The following is a 22246-nucleotide window of genomic DNA, read 5'->3' on the forward strand; positions in this document are numbered from 1 at the left end:
AACTTGTCTCAAACTGAGAAAATAAAAAGGGCTCTGGGTGCTCGCATCAGCAGCACACACGCTAAAATTGGAACGACACAGAGAAGATTAGATGGCTCCTGTGCAAGGATGACATGCAAATTCGTGAAGTGTTTCCCATTTTTATGTTTTCTCTCATCTGTGGAGGCTAGGAAGGAAAAAGGAGATCAATAGAGGAAAGAGACCAAGGGGTGAAAGGTGAGGAGAGAGGGGAAAAGTACTGGGGAGTGATATTGGCCAAATCACACTGTTATCTTGTGTATTGTGTGCCATGTGCCAACACGTAACGACAAACCCCATCAGTATATCCAACTATAATGCACCAATAAAAGATGTAGGGAGAAAACAACAACACAAAGTGCTGTGGATGTAGCTCATGATAAAGCACCACTGGGTTCAATCCCCAGTACCCGGATGGGGAGAGGGGAGTAAAAAAAAAGAATAGGCTTTGCTTTCCTATTTGGCTGTTCTTCATAGATTTCCACAGGAATATTACAGCTGCTGGTTCCAATCCATCTGCTGCACAGCTTCACTTTTGCATTTCTGCCTCTGCTTTAACAAGGGCTGTGAATCCCTTGCTTAGCATTTTACCCGGGGAAAGAGTGGGAAAAAAATGGATGAACAGCAATGCAGATGGGTGTCTGCTTTTTGAGGGTCACTAGAAAATGCTGTTGTTTGTTTCTTAAGTACAATGGAAAGAACACAGGCTCCAAAGAACAGGCAATGGGAGAGAACACTGTTCTGATGTGGTATGGGAACTTATGATTTTAAAGGATTGCTAAGAAGATATTCAACTCTTTGGGGACCAGTAATCAGTAGTTGACTTGCTCTGTACTTATTAGTACATCCCTATCTCCTCTACAATGCTATTATCCAGAGAACGGATCCAAAGACAGACATTATTGTTCAACAGTTTCCAGTGGTAAGGAATTGTCTATCAGCATCTTGGAAGTTAACAGCATGTTCTAATGAATGGTTCCCCTCCCAAATCACATTAGCTTAAAGGTTCAGAGTCATATCTACTTAGCTTGCTTCCTAGTTTGAAAAGTCTTAGTGGTATGAACTTAACAGTAGTATATAGTATGCGGGAAGTCATAATATACTGACTGTAGGAGGAATTCCAATGCATTCTTGAGTTTTCTTTTTACAACTTCATTATGTGCAATGCTTGAAGTCCTGGCCTCCAGATACTTGATCAAAGTTGCCTTTCTGTTCTTGGGAAACAATAAGTTTGCTGATAACACAGGTTCTGTGAATAGCAAGTGTCAGTCAATATTACTGTGTAACTGATGAGAAATGCTGGTATTTACTTTTCTTATGCCCTGTCAACACATCAAATATTTGATACTCTGTGATTTTGGAATACTCTGGTTATGGGATGTATAGATCAAGCAGGAAGAAAGACTCAGTGTGGAATCTTGATCCATAAAACCCAAGCTCCATGAGTTTCCTGCAAAGTTTCCCCAGCTTAAGGCTTCCACATCACCTTCTCTGGGAACCTCCACTCTACCTCCCACCAGCATGTCTCACAGTGACCTCTTCCTGGGGTGTGCTGATGTTACACTTCCATGTATTACGTTCTCTCCACCGCTACACCTACCCAAAAGTTCCTCATTGCCAAAGACCAGCTCAAATCCTACCTCCTTTTTGATATTTCTATGATGACCCTTACCAGAAGTGATTCTTCACCTTTCCATCCTCTCAATGATTATTGTTGATTCCACTTGCAGATCTTGAAAGCAGTCACCTGTGTAGCCATCTTTGTTCCCTCATTTGTTCAACCAATATTTATTGAATATCAAGTTTCATTGAAGACAGGATAGAGCAGTGAGCAAAACAGCAAACACTGTTTGCACACTGCTAGAAAAGACAGCAGGCAAGATAGATATGTAAGACACATAGTATGTCAAATGTCAGTTTTAAAGAGAAAACAGAAAGCCAGCAAAGGCAGTTTACTGAAATTCTAGCTAGAGTGGATGGGGAACATCTCACTGAGATGATTTCTTAAGGACCTGAGGAAGGTGAGGAAGCAAAGGGTAAAGATGGTCCTTCAGTCTAGAAAGCTCTTTCCTCCCCACACTTGCAAGGAGAGTAGTACAGCTAGAGCAAAGTGCATGCGCAGCAGGGAGGATAGTGAACAGAAGGTGGGGGCTGTCCTAGTCCAGACTTTTATTCTGAGCAAGATGGGAAACCACTGGAGGGTTTTGACGAGAGAAAACATGATCTGCTTTGTTTTACAAGGTCCCTCTGCCTACGGTGCTGAGAAGAGGGGAGATGCCGAGTTAGACTCTTGGTAATCCACATAAGAGATAATAGTGGCTTGGCCATAGCATGGGGAGAACTGATCAAATTCTGGATACATTTTCATGGTAAAGCTAAGAAGGCTTCCTGAGGGACTGGTGCGGATGTCAAGTAGATTGTAGCTTTGGAAGGACAGAATGTTTAATGCATCATACATCTTTTGGACCTGGTTTGTTGACTGTATGAATCATTCAAATCCAGCAATCAGTGAACATTAGCTAAGTTCTCTCTGAGTACAGACTGGGGTAGGGGTGGGGAGAATGAGATTTGTTTTGCTAGGCTGGGTTGATAGAGGATAATATTATTTTTAACTAGTCATAAAGAAGGTAATATTTTTGAAAATGAGTGAATGAGTAAAAGGGACAGAGCAGATGACTTCTCTGAGCCAATTAGCATCTAGGAAGTCTTAGATCACAAAATGTGTATTTTCACCAAATTAAGAAAATCCCATAACATCATCCTCATTCTCTCTAGAAGATGTCATCAGCTTTCAGAATATATGCTGTCGTTGTTGCTGAAGGCGTTATTAATGACAGTTCCCTATTTTATGCAATATATTCATAGTAGTAGAGACAGATTTATTAAGATATATGAAGATATATTAAGAGTTCAGTTTCCAGAACAAAATGCCTGCATTTGAATCCTGCATTGATGACTTTTAAGTGTCAGACTTTGAACAAGTTATATAACCATCCTGTGTTTCACCTTTTTTCCCCACATTTTTTATTGGTACATTAGAGTTGTACATATTGATGGGATTGATTGTTACATATTTGTACATGCACACAATGTAATTTGGTGGATACCTTGTTTCAACATTTTTATCTGTAAAATGAGAATAATATTTGTACCTATCTTACTGGAACACTGTGAGAATTAAATTATTATATTAAAATATTCAGAATTTCCTGGCACAGTGAACCCTGTATGTGAGAGCTATTATTTTTATGTCAAGCACTGTCAAACATATACTGGGTGAATATAATATGGATGCCATGATGAACACTGAACTTGACACAATCCCTATCCATGGATTCATTGATGATAATTGAGATTGATTTTCTCACAGGGAAAAAAGAAAATGAGTTTAGAAAACTTATTCGACTTAGAAGTACTGGTGGGAAGTCCTGAAAGGAAACAAATAGTTTTAACCTCTCATAAATTGATTTCTTCCAAATTAATTTTTTCCTAGCATCTAGGGACAAAACAAATTAACTGAGGATCTTGGAGCACCATGATTTCAATACTTGAGCAATTTGGAAAAAGAAACTACTCCGGTGGGCAAATTTCAAGATGCCAATGCAAAGACTCACCATTCCTGAATGTGGTTGCAGAAAAAAAACAAAACAAGAAAAGCACATCTATACCAGGCCTGAGCCCTGGTGGGAACAAACCAATAGCACAAGAATAGGGATGTGTACCCTCATGGTCTGGCAATGTCTTGTGCTATCAGACTGGTGAAGAGAAGGTATGGGACAAAGTGTGTGTGAGGGACATTAGGAGACAGAGTTGTGGTTTCTTGTTTTATGTTGTAGTATTCAAATCTTAAAATCATGGCCCTCTGAGACTCTCAGTTAGTTGCTCTGTCTTGTAGGTGCTAGGTAGAAACCAAGACTATTCCTCTGAGATTGGTTAATGACTAAGTAAATGAGCCTGGGGCAGTGGCCCACGCCTGTGATCCCAGCAAATTGGGAGCCCAAGGCAGGAGGATCGCAGGTTCAAAGCCAACCTCAGCAACTTAGCCGACCTTAAGCCATTTAGCGAGATCCTGTCTCAAAATAAAAAGCAATGGGGATGTAGCTCAGTGGTTAAGTGCCCCTGGGTTCAATCCTTGGTTTAAAAAAAAGAAAAAAAGGGAATGAATCAAATGATCAATTACTCAAACACTTTCTTGCCCATATGTCAAGAAAAATATTTACCTAGCTGAGGAATAGTTTCCTCTTGTTATGTGCTGATTTGAGGGAAAAAAAGTGAACTTTATAGGAAAGTCTTCAAAGAAATGAAGTCATTTTGACATTGATTTATTAAGTAGTTAGGTGTGTTAAAGCCCCGTACTATACATAAGCTGGGGGTATAACAGACTGAGATCGGGACTCTATGATCAAGGAGCACACAGTCTTCCACAGGGAGGAAGCAGGGAAATAGGTCCAGCCTGATGCACAGCGAGGATGCACAGAATGAGCTCCTGACCCAGTGTAAGAGGTTCAAGGATGTTTGCCCTCAGTCACAGGACAAATAGGAGCCAGTAGGTTTGGGATAGAGGTGAGGAGCAGAGTTACATGATCTAAACAAGTTCCTGAGGAAGCTCTGTCACCCAGGGACCTCTTCAGATCAGACCCAATTTTAGAAACTGATCCTAGGGTTAGGCCATGAAGATTAACTCACCCTGCCTGGTCAGCAGGGCAGGTGCTGCTACCTAAAAGAGTTTGGAGGTTAACTTGGTGCCATAGACTGAGACTTTGTGCTGAGCAGAGAGCTTCCTGGGGAGAGTGGAATTTTAATGGGTCCTTATTTTGGAGGTCCTGATAAATGATGACTCTTGGGCTCACTGCAGTGCAAACCACCCTTAATCCTAAACAACTGGCAAACACAGGCCTCAATCACACCCACATGACTCTGGCTAATGTAGATGGCTGGCAAGTACAATATGTTTGAGCCCCCCCCACCCCAGTATCGAATGGTGGATAAAATGGGAGAGCTGCCCAGAGAGAATCAGCCTTAGATGCATGGGAACAGGAATAACTGTTCCTTGTGTCAACACAAGAAGGGTGTGTGTGTGTGTGTGTGTGTGTGTGTGTGTGTCTAAAGAAATGCAGCTCACTTACTGGTCTGGCTAAGCTTCAAAAATTCGTCGTTTTTTTTCTCCCCTCCTCCCAGGAACATTTTGTTCATGCTGCTGGTGAAAAGGTGGCAGCTTTCACATAGAAGTACAACAGGAAGTATTTAAGTTAGATAAAAGGAAGGACTATTTGGCGAGAATGATTGAGTGCTGGACTAGGTTCCCAGGGGGATTATGGAATCTAATTTTTATTCACAGGCCTTCCTATTAAATAACTAATAAGGGTGGCAAGACATAAACTCCCATTACCAGTTTTTAAAGGCTTGTGATTTAGAATTCAGAAGAAACAGAATGCCTTGTGACTGGAAGGAAGTGAGGTGGCTCCATGGGGCTGAGCTAGCCTTGGCACTTGGGGTCAGATGAGGAAAGAAGAACCAGGCAGAGCAAAAGGACAGGTGAGGCACAGCAGGTAGACAAGCTGGAATGTGGCATTTCTGAAGAGGGGCACCAGAGGACAATGTCAGCAAGCTGTGCTAAGGCTGGGAAGGCCTGGCCAGGGAATTTAGATTCTACACAGCAGACAGCCAGAAGCCATATTTTTCAGGCTTTTGAGCAAGGAAGGGAATAATGGAAACCAATCAGAGATCCGAGGGTTTGGGGATAATGGGCTTTTAGAGATTGAAGTCTTTATAGTTCTGTATTTCTGGAAATCTCGTGGTATCAGAATCATTTATGGGAAGGAGCTTGTTAAGATTCAGATTCCCAGGCCTCCCTCCTGAAGGTCTTCCAGTGGCAGGGCTGGGAATCTGAATTAACAAACTCACTAGTGATGTTGGTACCACTAGTCTGAGACCAAACATGGCTGGTTCACTGTGAGATACTGACTAAGGGGCCCACGCAGGGAAGCCTGTGACGAGCCCATTGAGTAGGCTGAGAAGAGCCCTAAAACAAGTGCAGGCTCAGAGAGCAGGAAGGTGACTCTGGATAGTAGCAGTTGAGTAGGAACTTCTGTCCTTTCTTTCTCCTCCCCTCCTACACTTCAATCTTGGAGAGCCCTGGGGCCTTCAAGGGAGGAAGGCCAAAGTAATAAGTGGATCATATCTTGTGTGATAAAAATTTAACTGACACACCACTATTTTTTATCAATCTTTCCAGCTTGCCAAGGAAAGAAGCCCTGGCCTCCTATCATTTGCGGATTTCCATGGTGTAAATACTCTCAGCTCAGGCCACCAGGACAATGTTACTGAACACAGAGCTAGGAAGCTCACAGTTGGCTCCTGTGAGCCAATGTAAGCCAGGCCCAGCAAACCACTGCTTCTAACCTGAAATCTTGCATAAGCTGGGGATAGGGTCGGGAGGGAGAAGAACTATTTTGAATGAAGACTGAGTTATTGAACAGCATACTATATTTTTTAATATTTACTTTTTTACACTTTTAGGTGGGCACAATATCTTTATTTATTTATTTATTTAAATTTTTAATGTGGTGCTGAGGATCAAACCCAGGGTCTCATGCATGCTAGGCAAGTGCTCTACCACTGAGTCACAACCCCACCCCAAAGACAGTATCACAACAGCATACTATCTTTAAGTGTGTTATATTACTTCAAGTGATCATAAAGCTTTTTCTATTACTGTATTCATTCAGTGTTTAAAAGAAAAGTGGAACATATTTCAGCTTAGTTGGATAATGAGACAAAAGTTAAACTTGCATTTTGGTCATAGCCTATGAATAGTGCTCTCCCAATGTATAGGTAACACTGAGAAATTTTATCTTTAAAACTGGGAAGATACTTTTAATAAGAATTATCATCACGTGGAAAAACAAAACCGAAAAGTGTCAGTACAATGAATCTCTGGGCATCCGAAAGAAAAGTATGGATGCTAGGTATTCTGTAGTTGAGGTTAGTTTTGGAAAGGATTCCTGGGTGTTCCAAAGTAGATGTCCACGAAAAAAAAAAAAGAAAAAAAAAGAAAGAAAGAAAGAAAAAGAAACTATTTCATTGATTAAAAGACAAACAATGAAACTGTTCAAAGACAGAACAGGAAAAGCCACCTGTGGTTAAGACCCACTTCATTTGGAGGTGTGTCTCATATGCAGTCAATGCTTCTAGTTTTTCTTCACAGCTACCTTAACTTTTAATTATGTTGGACTGTGTTCATTCCTGGCCGGGGAGCTAGTTGCGTGGAAATGAGTGCAAAGCAGAAGTTTCTTCTTCTGGCCTGTCCCAAGCCTTCCCTCTTCATGAGAAGTGTCACAATTGAAACCATACAGAGCTCAGGGACCTCTCAGCCCCTGAAGCAGGTGGGGAGCAAGAGGGACCTTAGCTTTTGGATGGGCTCCAAAAAGTCCGCTGCTGATAAAAACAACTGTGTGTAGCTTGAGCCACAAGGACGCCAGAGCCATACTCTCCCACACTGGCCATTCCGAATAAATGACTCTCTGTACTGCCCTTATCCAAACATAGAGTTATGCTAAAGTATGAACTGCTCCCCATGACATGCTGCTTCATATCGAGAAGGGGTTTGGAAACCACAAGGAATTTCCACCCATCCTGAAGGCTCGCAGTAAGGGCCTTTCTCCAGACCGCCACAGACTGCTCTCAGTGACACAAATCTCGCCTTCAGCCACTGAGTCAACAGGACCTGGAATGTTCCAGGCTTCCAGACAGTCCTCATTCCTGTTTCTGTTTCTTCAAGGGAAAAGATCAACTTTCTGGGGACAGGATGGTGCCTGTGGCCAGCCTTGACCAGAGAAAGGGGAGAGTCCCAGGCGCAGGGTCAGGGCCCTGGAGGCTGGTGGCTTGGAGCGCTCTGGGGGCCTAGCCGGTCAGGGTGGACCCGGGGCGGCGGTTTCACGACCCCCACGGTGCTCGCTTCTTCAAGAGCCTCTAACCTTGGAACACAGCTCAGTGCGTGTTCTGTACGAGTTCTAGAGAGGAATTATAAACCATGGCTCATCCAATCCAATGTCCACGTCGCTGTCGACATGGTATCTAGGACCAGGAGACAGAATGCGATGACAAAAGGCGCGAGGGTAGACAGATAAAAAAGATTGGAAGGATATTTAAGAAGGAACTGCGTGTGGGCCAGAGAGGGTTAAAGAGCTGCAGAGAGCGCGCAGGCGCAGAGGGCATTTACGAGAGGGCGGGGCAGAGCAGGGCGGGGCTGGCGGAAGCCCAGTGAAGAGACTCAATTTGCCTGAGCTCAGGAGCGTCTTCGTCGTCTCCCACATGGTCTAGCGGTTAGGATTCCTGGTTTTCACCCAGGCGGCCCGGGTTCGACTCCCGGTGTGGGAACGCAAATCTTTTAAAAAGAAAGAAAAGCTAATTTATACGAACTGTAACTACGAAGATTGTGTTTTTAGTAAAAGCTATAGCCCCTACTTAGAACAGGCTGGGCAGAATGGGTCTTAAGAGGGTCAGGTCAAAACCACCAGAACTGGCCTCATACGCCGGTAGCAGCTGAAAGCAAAGAGCTCACTAAAGCAAAGTTCGCTTTTGAAATAAGGGATTGGAGCCGAGGGGCAGGGAATCAGGCAGGTCGCGTGGTAAAATGTATATTCCTGCTATAATTTCTCCTTGCACTGTGAATATGAAGTAAACGACTCAAAATGCTCTTCTTTGAAAGAAAAAGAAAATATGCAATTTTAGAACTTATAGGGCTCCTAAGTTGCCTAAACCATTCCTTTGTGGGAGGCAATATAACCATAAAAGATATTAAGGGCAATGCAATTCAGTGTGCAATTGGGCCTGGGATTCAGACAACTCACTGAGCCAGTTGTATAGGATAGAAAAAAGCAGAAAAAGAAAATTAGGTTATTAGAAATATTGAGGAGCGAAGTGATGGCAAAAAATACCACTTTCTTTTCACTACCTAACATATTTGACACTTTCTGGTTTTGGTTTTTGTTGTTGTTGTTTGTTTTTTGAATCTTTCAACATTCATGATACGCTCAACTACAATTAGAAATCTTAGTATTGCCACGTGACAAGACAGTTTCCAAGCATTACCCAAATAAGTGCATCCTCTGCTGCCATAGTTCATCTTGCCTCTCCAAACCTCTGCCAATAGGAAAAACTCCAAGGCGTTTAGAGGCCACGTTTCTCTCCCACTCATGTTGAATTCTCTGAAGCTTCCCCAATTTGTTCCCAGAATGCCATAAACACTGAGAAATGACTGTGAAAATGCCAGGCAGAGTGTTCTCTTTTTAAACTCCTTTGGGAGTTTAAGGGACACAAAACAAATGTCATCTTTCATGAGAAAAATAGTAGGTAAAATATATGCTTACTTAAAATTCCTATTAAAGAGCTTAGAGGAGAAACTGATCAGTCAGCAGATAATTTGTATTTATTGAAAGAAGCAGAATTGATTAGAAAATAAAAATCCTAATAATCATAATAGGTAATATTTATTGAGCACTTATTATGAACAAGGATAAGTACTTTACACACTTTCTCAATTTGGTCTTTATTTTATTGTTAGATAATATTATTATCCCTGAATCAGGCAGGGGTCCTGTAGGTGACTGAAGGCACATGCTTAACACAATGCTTAATAAAGGGGCTAAATATTTAGGATTTTTTTTTTTTTTTTTTTTTTAGGGTTTAGGAAAACAACAAGAAATAATGCAGTCTTTAGGGCTTCTGGCTATAAAGAGGCAAGGGCAGCCAGGGCAGCCAAGGGCAAGGGCTACCTGTCTTTTTGTTTTAAAATTTGCTCTCAGACAGCAGGTGAGTTCCATTTATATGAAAGCTGTCAGATCTCCTCATCTTATTAATCATTCATTTTCATAAAATGCTTTTTTTTTTTTTTGTCTCACAGATTTGACAAATGCTTTCTCTAGGTCTGTGGTATTTCAGGGACTCAGAGCATAGTTAATACATCTAAGGACAAGTTCTTAACTTTTCATATTGGGTGATTCCCGGTACCCTGTGGTCTTTTAGGTGTTTGCAACAGTGTTTAACTTTGCAGGGAAATGGTTACTTAAGTTATAGTTAGCATTTGTATGGCCTTTTGCCATAATTTTCATTAAATATCCTCAAAACCAGTCTTTAAATTAAGACTATTTGAGCTGAAAGGACTCTGTGGTTAGGGCCACGAAAGGTCTATTCTGGGATTTTCTTCCTCCAATTCTCTAGTATTGGACTTTAGATCGTGTATTAGTCTGTTTTTGTTGTTGTTACTAGAATGAAATAAAGAAAATAGGTTTATTTAACTCACAGTTTTGGAGGCTGAAAGTCCCAGATGGGGCAGCCACATCTGGGAGGTGAGGCCCTAATGGACTCCTTGTTGGCAGAGTCCAAAGACAATGCAAGGCATGGCGTGGGGATAGGGAGAACAGAGGTGTCTCTCTGATTTCCCTCTTCTTCTAAAGCCACCAGTCTTCAGTCCTAGGGTCTCCACTCTGATGACTTTACCTAACCCTCATCACCCCCAGAAGGCCCTACCTCTAAACACCATGGTTGGATTAAATTTCTACCCTCTCAATACCTCACAATGGGGATTAAATTTCAGTTCAGGAACCCTTGGGGGAACACACTCAAATAACCATATCTAAAACATAGCAGAATGTATTCACAAAAAAATGGAATTCCTGGGCTAGTCAACCGCCACTCCCTCCAAGTCTTGGCTTCAGGAAGGATGCCCCGAGTGCAGAGAAAGTAAATGATAGAAAAGCAAGATAAATGCTTTTGGTCAGTGTTCACAGAGTAGTTATATGAACATAGTAATCTTTCTGTTGAAGATTTTTAAAAAATTCATCATACAAACATTTCTAGAGAGCAATGAACTGAATTTATTTGGGGGTTTTTGAATTAACCATATTTCTCAATACATTTCTGGTTTTGCCTATGTTATAAACTCTGAGGGATTCTGCAGGAAGATTGCTTTATGTCCCTCAAAAGTGGACTTACATCACATAGGTCTGGATGTATATTCCCTTAGAGTATGTCTGATTCCGTATGAAAATATCCTAAATAACATCAAAGATTCATATTCACACAAAAAAGGAAGGCAGGTATGAATTTTTGCTCACCCACACTGTAAATCTAACTTGGAAAAACACTGAATACCTGGAAAATCACTGGAACAAATAATCAAAAAATCAATTTGCAAACACCTAGAAGACCACAGGGTACAGGGTAATCATCCCACATTATTTTGTGAAAAACAAAGCTTATCAGATGAATCTAATTTCCTTTTGTCGCAGAGTGACAGGCATGGTGGGGTGGGGAGTGGTCAAGATAATCTATCCTGATTTAAGAAAGCCTGGCATCTTGAATCTTGTTGTATTCTCATTAAGAAAATGTAGGTAAGACCATTCCCGTTTGTCAGGGACACATTCAAACTGCAGTGGGGGCTCAGGTCCTTGAAAGTGGCCATCTTAAATTTGTACAGAAGTGACCTCTTCCTCCTTTCCCAAGTTTCCTCTGCCCCAGTCCTTATTTTCTAAAGTGTCATCGAGGTTCTTTTGGTGCAAATTATTTTATTTCTGTTCCTCAGTTTCTTCAGCTTTAAAATGGGTCAAATAATAGAACCTGGGGGCCGGGGCTGTGGCTCAGTGGTAGAGTGCTTGCCTAGCATCCGTGAGGCACTGGGTTTGATCCCTGGCACCACATAAAAATAAAAAACAAATAAAATAAAGGTACTGTGTTCATCTACAACTAAAATAATAATAATAAATAATAATAAAAATAAAATAATAATAGAATAAAATAATAATAAATACAATAATAATAATAATAATAGAATCTGTTTTATAGGGTTGTGAAGATTGAGACAATGCATATAAAGTGCTTGGTCCAGTTTAAGGTCAAGGAATGCTGATTGCTGCCACCACCATCCTCTTCCTCCTCCACCTCTTTTTTTTTCCCTTTATTTTTTTTGTTTATTTTTATGTGGTGCTGAGGATCAGTACCTCACATGCATGAGGCAAGCCACTGAGCCACAACCCTAGCCCACCACTGATTTTTTTTAATATATTACAGCTGAATGCAATACAATTCTTGTTATACATATAGAGCACAATTTTTCATATCTCTGGTTGTATACACAGTATATTCACACCAATTTGTGTCTTCATACCTGTACTTTGGATAATAATGATCATCACACTTCACCATCATTAATTACCCCATGTCCCCTCCCACCCCTCTGCCCTACCTAGAGTTCATCTATTCTTCCCATGCTCCCCCTCCCTATCCCAGTATGAATCAGCCTCCTTATATCAAATTCTACAGCCACCTCATCTAATCATAGCATTACTTTATTTTGGTACTGGGGATTGAACTCAGGGGCACTTAACCCCTGAACCACATCCCCATTCCTTTCTGGTATTTTATTTAGAGACAGGGTCTTACTGAGTTGCCTAGGCCCTTGCTAAGTTGCTGAGGCTGGTTTTGAACTCATGATCCCATCTCAGCTTCCTGAGCCCGCTTGTATTACAGGCGTTAGCATTACATCTTATTGGTACCTCTTCAGTGGCACTGACATATCTGTTTCCTCTGAATCAGCTGAGCTGATTTAGGCTGTATTGTTCCCTGGGCTTTCCCAATAGAAACCACACTGGCTTCTCCTGACCCCATCTCACCCATCTTTTCTAGCTCACATTCCACTGCCTGTTACAGCACAGAGCTGAGCATGCTGCTCCCTGCTGTAAACCTTCAGGCCTTTGACTTGCTGAGTGCTCCCAAGGTCCCTTTGCAGCTTAATTCCTGCCTCTTTCCCTCATGCACCTTAAGTTCTGGTTAATTTCACACTGCTTCTTATAACTGGCCTTTGCTCAATTTTTCCTCTACCCCAAATCCTTTCTCTAAATATCTGCATCTTATCTATCCTTTAAGACGTGATTCAAATGTCACATCCTTCACGCAGCTTCCCTCGCTTCTGATGGTGATCTGTTTTGATTTACCTTAGCCTCTCGGGGATCTCTTCTGATACTTATTGCTTTCTAAGGTTACGTCTTCAAAGTCATTTCTCCCCTAAAGTCCCCCCTGGCCTGGATGGTGGGTGAGATGCTCAGGTCTGCACGTTCCCTCTCCTGGCATTTACCACACTTACCACAGCCCAGAGAGATGGTACATTCCAAGGTCAGTGCCCTGCACACAGGAGATTTAATAAACGTGTGTTGAGGGAGTGTGTAAGCAGGACAAGGACTTCAGTTCAAACCTGAGAGAGAATCATTGGTTTATATAACCGAACTGTGGGAAGTGGTGTGGCAGGTCTCGGGGACAAACAGAACCAGTGTCTCCTTCCACCTGGGGGTCCGATTTATCCTCAGTTTTTATAGTCTAGCTGCTTCAATGCTGCAAGGGATCTGGGCACTGGTGGCTTGGGACTCATTCCTTGTGGCTTCCCCACCTGAAAGAAGATCTTCCTTTTCTTAGCTTTCTGTTGGGAGGTGCTAGAAAGGAATGAGTCTTTGCTGGGCGCTGGGCCCTCCCTACAATTGATGCCTACTGGGTGTTATAATTGGCATCTCCTTTAGAGAGGAAAGAGGAGCTGGAGTTAAAAGAAAGTCAGAACAATTGAATAGTGGTGATTTCATATACATAGTAGTGATTTGATATATTTACAATGTTGCACTAAAAATCTCTGATTGTAAATGACTGAATTATATGGTATATGAATTGCAACTCAATAAAATTAGTTTGAAAATGAAGCCAGAGGTAAAATCATACTGGCAAATATGCATTTTTAGATTCTTTAGGTTTGGGCTATTGGTTTATTTAGCAAAATTAATAGGGTACCTGTTATATCCTGGCATTGATCTAAAGTCACATTATAGTGGGGAAACTGCACACCCCAAAACACATAAATAGGGTATGAAGTTTAAATTTCTTTATAAATGTGATGGGAAACCTCTGGAGATTTAAGTGCAGGGAGGGTTCCAGCCCCAGTTCCAGCCCTGAACTCCTTGCTCTTTAGAGTTCCTGGCTGGTCCTCTGCTGTGGGCAACACAAACCACACTTTTGAAGGAAGAAGGTACTGTTTTAGCAGGTCTCTTGAGAAGGATTCCATAACCTCATTTTCAGAATTTGGCAACTGGGTAGTAAAAGAAAGCTTTCCTTGTGGACTAACCTAGATCACATTACACTCTGCTCTCAGCCCATTTGCCCAGAGTTAGTCAAACTGCAAAGTTTGAGGGCACAGTCCCAAAATTGTCTTCACTTCTGACACCAACCACAATTGTAAGAGGTTTCCCAAAATCACCCTCAGGGTTAAGGATGTGCTTGAGGTACTCACAGAATTCCCTGAAAGCTGTAGAACTCATAGTTATGGTTTATTACAGGAAAAGATACAGACTGAAATCAGTCAAAGGAAGCACTTAGGGCAGAGGCTGAGAAGGTTTCAAATGCAAAATTTCTGTTCTCTTTTATTATTATTATTAGTTGTTCAAAACATTACAAAGCTCTTGACATATCATATAAAATTTCTGTTCTCTCTCCTTCTGGAGTCACAGCATGCAACCCTCCTGGTATTGATGAGTGACAATATGCACAGAGTGTTGCCAATCAGGAAAGCTCACCTGAACTTTGCTGTCCAGAGTTTTTATTGGTGCTTCATTATGTAGGCATAATTGATAATCGAAGTGATTGAACACAGCCTCCAAGTTAACTGATTCCATGGGGTCCAAACCCCCACTAAATTATAAGTTGGTCTCTCTAGCCTGGCTGCCTCTTACCCTAAGACCATTAAGTGTGGCCAGCTACATCTTTTTATTTTCTTCTCTCTTTCTCCATATTTTTTAATTGGTGCATAATAGTTGCACCTAATGATGGGATCTGTTGTTACACAATCGTACATGCACACAGCATAACAACATCATTTTGGCCACCCCATCTTCTGGTATCATCAGCCCTGCCCTAAAGAAAGATGCATGTCTCCTTCCAGAAAGCACACAGATGACTTCCCTAAAAAAATAAGGAAAGAACCCAAATTCTTTGAGCAAGGCCAAAGTCTTTACTTCCAGGCATCATTTCTTCTCCATGGAGATGGAGGAAAGAAGGTCAGTTATGGCCACAAGCTGTTAACCAATAGGTGGGTAAGTGTTCAGGGCAGTAGCTCAAGGGACAATTCAGACATCCTGGCATTCGCCTCGCTCCATCTTTTTTCCAGACATCCTAAGGGGAAGTACCCTCACCAAACACATAAATAGATTAATTAATTAATCAATTCTAATGGGAACAGTGGATCCTTGGGGTGTGTCTGTGTCTGATGCTGGGGATTTGGGGATTTTTATTTCATCTGAACCGTGGATTAGTTGGAGGGATGGCACCTGCAATAGGATTTCCACTGGATGGTTCAAAAGCAAAGTAGCCAAACTGGAATGTTGGTGTGTGCAGCACCTGGGAGTGCATCAGGGTTTTGTCTGGATCTTGCAGCAGTTGACAACAGACCTGGGGAACTCATCTTTTCATCAAGGATCCCCCTCAGTAGATTTTACCTACATTGGCTAGTCTCCAGCAACCAGTCCAGTTCCGTCACCTTCTACCCTGACGCTCATTGTGCTTAAGTTTCTACGCTGACTCTCACTGTGCACAAGCTCAGCAAGTCTCTTTGGCAAAGACAGTGAGCCCAGCATTCATTTCTTGCTTCTGGATACCTCCGCGTCCAGTGCTATTTTCCATTTTAAGTTTTAATAAAGGGAGCTTGGAGTGTAGAGCAAAGCAGGAGATTTTGTAAGCATCAAATGTGTTCACTAAGTCCAGAACCTGACAGTTATCAGGAGTAATTTTCCATCACCTGTGCTCGTTAATGTCCTGACTGAGGTTAATGCATTCAAGGGAGGTGGAGAGAGTGACGTGCTAAGGGAGGTGAAGGAGGAATAATCAGAATTTGGCAACAGCACGGTGGTGGGGCGTGAAGGGAAGGGTTGATTTGTCGACAACCCCAAGATGATAAGCATCCCCAGAGAGCAGAGAAGTGGGGCAGAGAGAATGAGATTGGTCTGCACTGACAAATCTGAGGCACTGGCTGGGATATCTAAATGGAGCAACTAAGAGGACAGGAAATAGAGGCTGGAACACCTGTGAAAGCAGACACCTACAGGGGCGGTCACAATTTCCAGGCAAATAGAAGGCTTAGGGGTTTTCTAACTGAGCAGTGGGTGGTGGAGAGGGACTGGGTGGAGAGGGACACCTGGCAGGTGTTGAAGGGTTCCTTCTGCATCTGGTCTGCAGGGACAGAGGCAACTTTTTGCATAATGACCTCTAGACCTGCAGTGACAGACATCTTTGAGTACTGTATGGCTCAAAAGGCCCCCATTCCTGTCACACTTATGGTAGATTTGATCTTTATTACGATTGTTTTCAGGTGGATGGCAGAAAGTGTCATGATGAAGATGTGACTTTTTCTAATTTGTGCAAAAGTGCCCTATGAGCCAATAGGGGCTCTGGGCTGCTTGTTCAGCTGTTTTGTTTTTATAAGTCTTGGTCAATAAAGCCTGCAAATTTTACAATCCCTTTTGATCTTACTATTTTCTGTGAGGAATCTGTCAAAGATTCGGACTTACTAAAGACTCAGTGATAATTTTGTAAAGTGGGTGTTTGATATTGGCATATTGATTCTTGCACACTCTTGGTGAATGATAAATTCTTGTGTATATAGATTTTTGTTTACTCTTTGGGGAAGATGTACTGAGACAAGTTTCATGGAAAACTATTTAGCATATAATGCATATCAAGAGCCATAAATGTGTTTCTTGATCCTAGAATCTATATCTCCCCCCACCCCCCAATACTGGGGATTGAACCCAGGGGCACTCTTACCACTAAACTATATTCACAGATATTTTTTATTTTTTATTTTGAGACAGGGTCTGTTAATTTTCTGAGGCTGGCCTCCAACTTACAAGCCTCCTCCTTAGCTTCCTGAGTTGTAGGGATTATAGATGTGTGCCACCACACCTAGCTAGAATCTATATCTTTGATACATCAAGCACCAAAGCAGGACAAAGATAGATTTATGAACACAGATGTTTTCTATACAACATCATTTTAGTTAAAAAATGCTCAAAATGATTAAAAGAAACTGCAATAGGAAGATGAATAAACTTTGCTTGTATATGATAGAATGTTTTACAGCTAGTATTATTTGTAGGCAATATTATTTAATGACATGGAAAAAAGCAGAATCCCATACTATATGTATAGTTTGAGTCCAACTTTGTATTACCTATTGATATGCTTATATAAGTAGTGCACATATACATAAAAGCAGGGAAGAAATAGATCAAAACATCAACAATGGCTATTTACAGAAGGTTGAAAACAAGTGATATAATTTCTCCTTCTTATACTTAATTTAATTTTCCAGCTTTTGAGAATAAGTATGTAATTATGATCATAATCGTGTTTTAGTTCGAGTATCTGGGAACAAATTTTTCAATTGAATATCTGAGAGGCAAATTGCTCAATTGATCCAACTGTTCAACAAGAACAATCGAGTCTCGGGATTGGGAAGAGCTCTTGGGCTGCTAGCCCAGCCATCCCTTTAGAAAGTGAATTTATCAGAGAAAATGCCAGAAGAGGGAGAATGCCGGTCCAAAGGGCTTCTATTTAAACCCTAAACACACCAGAGCCCTCTCTGGGAAGATTTCAGTTTCCCAGGTCTAGGAAGGTGGGGGGTTGCCGGGCTGTGGAAGGTGGGTAAAGGCATATATACCTGCACCCCCAGGGGCTCCCAGTGAATGAGGAAGTCTGTCTCTATGGTGTTTAAGTTCTGGAAGCCACCATCAAGGCAAGGAAGAAGGGACAAAACTAGGTGCTTCGTTTGTAGACACTTTGGTTTGTAATCTACTTTCAATGTCTGTCTTCTGCATACATATTCATTTGAACTTTTTAAAAGCTCTCACAGTTAAAAGAGTTTGAAAATTACTGCTTGAGAAAAGAAAAGGGGACTGGAAGAGGAGGACCGTAAGAGAAGGCAAGAATATCAGCCAGGCGCAGTGGTGCCCACCTGTAATCCCAGCAGCTCGGGAGGCTGAGGCAGGAGGATTGTGGATTCAAAGCCAGCCTCAGCAACAGTGAGGCACTAAGCAACTCAGTGAGATCCTGTCTCTAAATAAAACATTAAAAAGGGCTGAGATTGTGGCTCAGCAGTAGAGCACTCGCCTAGCACAAGCGGGATCCAGGTTCTAGCCTCAGCACAACATAAAAGTAAAGGCATTGTGTTGTGTCCATCTACACCTAAAAAATAAATATTTTTTTTAAAAAAGGGTTGGGGATGTGGCTCAGTGGTTAAGTAAACGTGGGTTCAATCCCGAGTACCCTCCTCAAAAAAAAAAAAAAAAAAAAAATATCAGCATGTCTTCTGTGAAGCAGCCATATACATTATTTATTTAAATATTCTCATATTGACCTCATCTGGTAGGCATTTTGTTTTCTATTTTCAAAAATAATTTATTATTTCTTTTTTAAGTGAAGGAAGTGGGATTTGAAGAAAATACACAACTTCTCCTAAGGTGTCACATGTCGACAGTCGTCCCAAGTTGGGTAGGTGCCAAAGCAGATGCTGCTCCCAGGGCAACCTGATCCCCCCCAGCACCCTCCCCAAATTTATGTCTTTATGAAATCAGTCGTTGTTTGCTCATAATTACAGATGATGGTAATGTGACACAGAGAAAGGTACATGGGCTTGATAGCTTTGCCAAAACGTTGGCAATATCTGGAGCCTGCTAAGGTCCCAGCAGGCTCCAAGTTACAGCAGTCACTGTGACTTAGGCTCAGAGCCAGGTTTATTCTAAATCCTTAGCAAAGCCCCATGCTGTAAGCTGGGACCTATTTCTTGTTGTCAGTGCCAGGAGAACTCTTTGTTTTAGATCCTGGTGCTTGAGGATGGTTTGGGTGTTCCATTTTTGACCAGCACAGAGGTAACTTCGTAGAATTGCTAGGCAATGGAGCCAGCTCTCTATGTACAGGGAATTTTCCACAGTGTCCTTGCCAAAAAAGGAGCGTGAGCTCATGTTACAAGGCCAAGCGAAAAGGATTTGCGAAGGGCTCCTCCATTCAGAGCCGTGTGCTGGGCAACCGCTTACAAAGAGGAACTGGCTTTTGTGCTCAAAAAGAGACGAGTGGGGGTAGCCGAGGATCTCAGACCAGACCTGCTGGCTTTTAAAGCATTTCAACTTGGCATTGGCCGGGCATCTTCCTGGAGAAGGATGGGTTTAGCTGGAGTGTCCAGGGTGGGCCGAATCAGGGGAGGAATAGTGACCCACCTCAGTGCCACACATTCTGTTTGATATTGAGCTCAGTTTACTCACCAGTGGCTTATGGCCCATACAGAAGCTGGAGAATGAGTTTAAGACATGAACTTCAAAAAAGAATCTTGTATTGGCAGCACAATTGATCCCTCAGAATGTCCCCAAGGCTTGTTGAACTTGATTCCCCCAACTTAGCCTTGGGAGAAACAAGTAAGCCTATCTGTGGGGAGGAGAGGATCAGAGGGCCAGGTGGCTACACTGCAATCCAGCCGTGGTGCCAGAGGTGTGTGTCTACACCTGGGACCTTAAAACGAAGCAATCACAGAAATAAGCTGCTGCTTCCACTAACTGCTGATGGAGTCATAGATTCCCAGTGCCTCTTCTGGGCCCTCCCTCCATGTGCTCTCTATCCACCTATCCCAGAGCCAGTTGTCCTCATTCGTCAGCCATTTAACTTCACCTATGTGTCATGTGCTCTTAGGCTTGCTGACAAACTGTAGTTGGTAAACTGAGTCTACATAGCTCATTAGTCTCCTCATGTTTATTGTTCTCACTTCACTTTTTCTATTTTGAATGAATTATAGGCTCACAAAAGACTTAAATTTTAATAATATTCCTGAAAGAAGAGATGTGGCTTTTTCTGTAGGTCTGTTTGCCTTAGGATGGACATAACCTAAAGAAAAGAGGAATTGAATTGGAGACTAGACAGTTACAAACTCCTGGGATCTGACTTACTTGGGAGCAAAATAATTATATGCATTTGTATTTATATCTTTTTTTAAAACATTTTTTAGCTGTAGATGGACAAAATACTTTTATTTTATTTATTTATTTTTATGTGGTGCTGAGGATCGAACCCAGGGCCTCACATGTGCTAGGCAAGCGGTCTACCACTGAGCTACAGCCCCAGACCTGTATTTATATCTTGTCCCTAGAAAATCACATGTATTTATTTATTTATTAGTACTAGGGATTGAACCCAAGGCTTCATGCACACTAGGCAAGCACTCTAACATTGAGCTACATCCCCAGTGCAAAGATCATGTTTAAAAGGTACAAAGCTCTCTCTAAATATCCAAGTTTTTCATTATGTTTTTAATTTTAGCTGAGTCTAATATGGGATGAAGTTCATTTTCCCTTTTTATTATTTTATCTATCTTATCTGAAATTAGTCTCTTTCTACCATGTGAAATTACCAGTTGTTTCTGCTAACCCTTAAATAAGAACTCAAATGATTGTGATTCTTAATATAGAAATTTCTTTTTCATAAATCTCTCCAAGGTCTTCCATACTCAGCTAAAGGGGAGCAGACCAAAACTCCACCTTACAAGATTTTTTTTTTTAAACCATCTTGATTTGTGCTTGCAAAGAACAATAAGAGAAGGTAGCACTCTGACAAGGGGAACGTTGATTCAGTTGAGAAAGATCTAATGGGATCTAGATTGTGCACTAAAAAGACCTTCAAATTCTAGAGAAGAGCATTTGGTGAATGGTTAACAATGTTGATTAAGTAAGTAATATCACCTACAGCTAAAATGGCAAGGCCCAGCACACCCAGGTTTTGTTTCAGATTGAGAAGATGGACCGTCCACCTCCCCCTGGATTGGGGGAAGGGGTTTGATAACTGGCCTGAAGCTTTGTCCCTTCATTCACAGCCAGCCCTGCCACTCAAGAGTCAACCCAATCATCCACATGTAAAGGTGAAAGCAACAAATGAAGGTCAACAGGAGGCTGACATCTCTGAAACATCCTGATGCCTGGGGGTGACTGAGAGCACACACTAGGGCCTTTTCCACCATACAGACTCCTGAGCTGTGCGGATTTATTTAAAAAAAAAAAAATTGGATCAATTGAACAATTGTCTCAGATGTATGCAACTGAAGAGTTTGTCCCTGGATATTTCTAAAACTAAAAGTCAAAACATCATATTAGAGGCTGGGGTTGTAGCTCAGTAGAAGGGCGCCTGTCTAGCATGTGTGAAGCACTGGGTTTGATTCTCAGCACCACATACACATAAATAAAATAAAGGTCCATCAACATCTAAAAAAATATTTAAAAAATATTTTTTAAAAAATCGTATTAGTTAGTAGGAAATTGTTCTGATATATGCAGTAAAATGGAATTGACAGTACTATTTCCAAATCAATCACTGCCCATAAATTTGGTCAAATACAAGTCCAACATATCACAGTGAGCTATTGGAGGTGAGAAATGTGTGTGTGCTTGTTTTGTGGCTGTGTGTCAGAAAGTTGGGAGGTGTTGGTGTGCACAGTGCTTTTCTGGGGTTGGTATGTTTCCCAGGTTTTTATTGCCACATGGAAAAGGCTGATGAATGAGATGCACTGGAGTAAGAAGGGGGTCCAAGTAAATTGCCGAACACTTGCCTGTGAACCCTAGTGGGCCTGCTCTTGCTGCCTGGGCCTCTAAGGCCCGAGGGTCTATCTCTGGAGCAGGGATGGCCTTAGAGGGCAGCTGCTCCCAGCTGCAGCTAGGTAAGGAAACCCCCAGGGCCAAGAAGTCACCAGAGGTGTCCTCATGACTCGCCCTCTTCCAGCTTCCCTCTCAGTTTGGCCTACTATTTCCACAGGACCATCCAGAACTTGGGAGAGGTGGCCCATCCTTTGCCCCCAGGGCTGGGAAAAAGGGCTTCTGTCTCCTTCTGGGGGTCTGATTATGGATGCTGGGCCTGGAGGACGAGGACAGCTTGGAGCTAGGCCTGAGCTGCGAGTGGGAATGTACAGTGGAGCTTTCAAGATCTTAGTCATCAGTAAACAGAGCTATTATACTCTGTGTCTGGATGTGTCTCTCTCTTGTGCTGGCAGCCTGTGGTTGCCATGGATATGGCTTTGTCTTGGGAGGCCCATAACCAAGGAGGATTTAAGTAAATCCTGATGGGTCAACATTTCCATAAAACCAAAACCAAAAAAAAAAAAAAAAAAAAAAAA

General features: G+C 42.0%; 2 non-coding genes and 1 pseudogene across 2 annotated transcripts; 2 read left to right on the top strand and 1 right to left on the bottom strand.

The window, feature by feature from the left end:
• LOC125615999 overlaps nt 1–22246 on the bottom strand; it is a 46437-nt pseudogene that overhangs the window by 15272 nt on the left and 8919 nt on the right.
• On the top strand, nt 38–143 carry LOC125616187. The gene has a single exon (XR_007346827.1). It is a non-coding gene; the product is annotated as a U6 spliceosomal RNA (small nuclear RNA).
• Nucleotides 8326–8397, top strand: Trnae-uuc. The gene has a single exon. It is a non-coding gene; the product is annotated as a tRNA-Glu (tRNA).

The sequence above is a fragment of the Marmota marmota genome, unplaced genomic scaffold (genome assembly GCF_001458135.2).
Source record: "Marmota marmota marmota unplaced genomic scaffold, marMar, whole genome shotgun sequence".
Taxonomy (NCBI): Eukaryota; Metazoa; Chordata; class Mammalia; order Rodentia; family Sciuridae; genus Marmota; species Marmota marmota.